Source organism: Magnolia sinica, chromosome 13 (genome assembly GCF_029962835.1).
Source record: "Magnolia sinica isolate HGM2019 chromosome 13, MsV1, whole genome shotgun sequence".
Lineage (NCBI taxonomy): Eukaryota > Viridiplantae > Streptophyta > Magnoliopsida > Magnoliales > Magnoliaceae > Magnolia > Magnolia sinica.
The window spans coordinates 66,997,744-67,001,649 of record NC_080585.1 but is presented as its reverse complement, the minus strand read 5'-3'; the positions used below and the strand labels follow the sequence as shown (position 1 = coordinate 67,001,649).

The 3,906-nt window shown below is 40.5% G+C and overlaps 1 pseudogene; it reads right to left on the bottom strand.

The window, feature by feature from the left end:
- Positions 1-1,348: 1,348 nt before the first annotated feature.
- Positions 1,349-1,447, bottom strand: LOC131224466 (small nucleolar RNA R71; annotated as a pseudogene).
- Between the last annotated feature and the right edge of the window lie 2,459 nt (positions 1,448-3,906).

Genomic DNA, 3,906 nt, shown 5'->3' with positions numbered 1-3,906 from the left:
AATCCCTAGTTTTGGGATCCCTTAGACTTGGGAAACCTTGGAATTGAGATCTTTTAGGTCTCTGGTTGTATTTGGCATCTTTAATTCAAATCCTAAAATTAGTTGACATGTGAATGTTAAAACTATGTTTTTATTAAAATCCATTTAGGCGTATACTTTGCCTTAACTGATGAAGTCCCAAGACTCAGATAGGCCATGAGCATATGATCACATCCTAGTGACTAACCAATGATATATAACTGTTAATTTACATTAGCAATGATTAGACGGTGCATATCATCCTACTAAAGTAATTATAGTGTTGTCATTGATAATTTGATTATTTTGGGACATCGTTAGTGGGCCATGTGCCCAAATGGATTGGTAGCATAGTGACACACATGTTGTACATGTGGGTGTCCATTCGGGTCACTCTTAGTGGACCCTGACTTGTTATATATATTCTATTCATGCCTTGCACGTTACATGAGAAGTTGATGTTAGTCTAACGTGGGCCATACCACATAAACTTCTATATTTCTAGTGGGGCATGTTGTTCAATTCCCACTCTCTGCATATGATGTGCCAATTAAGGTAGATTATTGTCTGATATGTTTGATAACATAATAATGTACTTGGCCTGGTAGGAGACGCAAAGAACATGCTTAGTATAATGACATCATGTCTTGATATATGCTCATACGTATCATTTGTATGCATATTGTGGGTGGTGATTGATTATAGCATATGCCATTGGGCTGAGATACTTAGGGGGACCCCATATGAGATAGGGTTGCCCCACTTGATCGCGTTGTATGCGCAGGTTTGATGCATGACTTAGATGGTATGACTCATGCATTTTGCATCTTATATGTCACAATCACTTTACGCCCTAACGACATTAGGGTTATGGCCTCCACAGGCATATCATGGATGACTAGATTGGATATCGAAAATATTTGTTCTAGCATTAGGCGCTATGGATGTCCTTGGGTGAAAGTCCCTAAACCCTTGTGGTACCAGTAAGTTGTTTTAACATCGAGACCGAGTGGATAATATGAGCGCCCGAGTGACGAATACCAATAGGTCGTATCTTTCACTGTGTCGTGGTCGGTTCGAAAGGAGTGTGATCTTACCTGCCCAATGGTAGGGGGCTGTAAGCTAGGTTGAGTTTGACCAGCTCGTAAATGGATCCATTATCGATGAGCCGAGTGGGCATTGACATACCACTGGCAAGGCGGATAGTGAGGTCTCTTCCACTTACTTGGTCATGCGTGCGATGGGGCGGCAGCCAGTGTTGGAGTGTACTAGACTGACAAGGGAGTTCATAAATAAAAATTTCCCATACTATAAAACGAACACCCATTGGAAAGTCGATCATGAACTTCACCCAAAAGGAAGATGAAACATTCTTTCAGTGTTGGGAGCGGTTCAAGGATCTTATCAGTTCATGCCCACAACACGGTTTTGAAATGTGGCGCATTACAAACTTTTTCCATGATGGACTGACATCTCCCATGCACTAATTAGTCGAGACAATATGTAATGGGGAATTTATGAATAAAAGTGTCAATGATGTGTGGGACTACTTTGATAAGCTTGCTAAAAATACACAATCATGGGACATCTCCCCAAAATCAAGCACCATGTCTAAGTCGACTCAATCCAAGGAGAGGGGTGGAATGTATCTCCTAAAAGAGGATGATGATATCAATGTTAAAATGGCTTATCTCACCAGAAAACTCGAGGCCATGGAATTAAAGAAGGATAAGGGCAGGGAAATTATTTGCGGTATTTGTGGTTGCAACATTTACACAACTGAAAATTGCCCAACAATATCTGCCTTTTGAGATGTACTGAATGAACAATCTAATGCTGTAAGTAATTACCAAAGACCTTTCAGTGGACCCACCTCTAATACATACAATCCTAGTTGGAGAAATCATCCAAACTTCAGTTGGAGGAATAAACAAACTGCTACCCCTCAAGGTTTCTTAAACCAAATTCTAAATCAAGAGAAACCTCAAGAGGACCCGGTTGTAAAACATCTTCAAAAGCAAGAGCTTTTTAATCAGGGCATGCTACAAGCCTTTCAAGACCTCATAAAGGCTATATAAGGACTTGAGACCAAAAGTGCGATTGGGAATAAGGGGAGCCTTCTAGCTCAACCTCTTCCCAATCTAAAACCACAACATGAAGTTAGCCAAGCTCTTCAAATCAAATGGAGCAAGCTAAATCTATCACCACTCTTAGGAGTGGGAAGACCAATGACAAAACTATTCCGGTTAGGGCTGAAAAGCCTAAGGACGCGGAAGAGGACAACAATGATAGACGTAGTATTGCCCCACAAGAACTCGAACCGGAACCTCAAGGAAAGCCGATTCCTCCATTTCCCCAACGGTTGGTTGCACCAAAACCTCTCTCTAACTCTCAGAACATTATAGAGGTGTTGAAACAAGTGAAGGTCAATATTCCTCTACTGGATGCGGTTAAACAAATACCTTCATATGCTAAATTTCTGAAAGACTTGTGTACGACTAAAAGACAACAAAATATGCAAAAGAAAATCTTCTTAACTGAGAAAGTGAGTGCCATCCTAAAGCAAGATGTGGCATAAAAATTCAAAGATCCTGGTAGCCCAATCATACCTTGTGTAATCGGGAACTACTGAATTGAGCACGCACTTCTTGACTTAGGAGCGAGCGTAAATATGATTCCCTACTTGGTCTACAAACGGTTAGGTTTGGGTGAATTAAAACCCACCCTAACTATATTACAACTTACTGATCACTCGGTTCGTATACCGAGAGGGATAATTGAGGATGTGTTGATCCAAGTTGACAGATTTTACTACCCAATAGATTTTATCGTCCTGGGTACGGAACCCATCAATAACATGATCACTCAGATTTTCTTCATTCTTGGTCGCCCATTCCTTGCCACTTCAAATGCAATCATTAATTGCAGGAATGGAGTCATGAGTATGTCTTTTGGGAATATGACATTAGAGCTAAATATCATTTTCAATACAGGCAGACGATTAGAGGATGCTGACGATTTTCATGACATTAATATGATTGACTCTTTCGTAGAAGATAAAACACCTTTGACCTTATCCTCTGACCCTTTAGAGACGTGCCTAGCCCACTACCATGATTTTGATGATGACATGATTAGGGAGATGGTTGCCATGCTTGATACTGTACCAATACTTGAAGTTAATCGGTGGAAGCCACAATTTGAAGAGTTGCCCCAAACTGATGAAGTGCCTCTACCGTTTAACTTCAAGGCATCGAAGCTTGACTTAAAACCTTTGCCCTATGATTTGAAATATGTTTACTTAGGTCAAGATGAGACATATCGTTAGTGATTTCTTCCCACCTTGAGCAAGAACAGGAGAGTATGCTCATATCTACTCTCATTGAGCATAAGGGAGCCCTTGGATGGACGATTGAAGATCTCAAGGGAATTGAACCTTCAGTCTGTACTCACCGTATTTATCTTGAGGAAAATGTGAAGACCTCTCGACAATCACAATGTAGACTAACTTTAAACATGAAAGAAGTGGTTAAGGCCGAGGTTCTTAAACTATTGGATGTGGGTATCATATACCATATATCCGATAGTCAATGGGTAGTCCAACTCAGGTGGTTCCTAAGAAGTCTGGAATCACCATCATATCCAATGTCAATAATGAACTCATGCCAACTAGAGTTACTAATGGTTGGAGAATGTGCATTGACTATAGGAAGTTGAATACTATCACAAGGAAGGATCACTTTCCTTTGCCCTTCATCGATCAAATTTTAGAAAGGTTAGCTGGTCATTCATATTATTGTTTCCTTGATGGGTATTCGGGCTACAACCAGATAGAGATAGCCCCTGAAGATCAAGAAAAGACCACATTTACATGTCCTTACGACACCT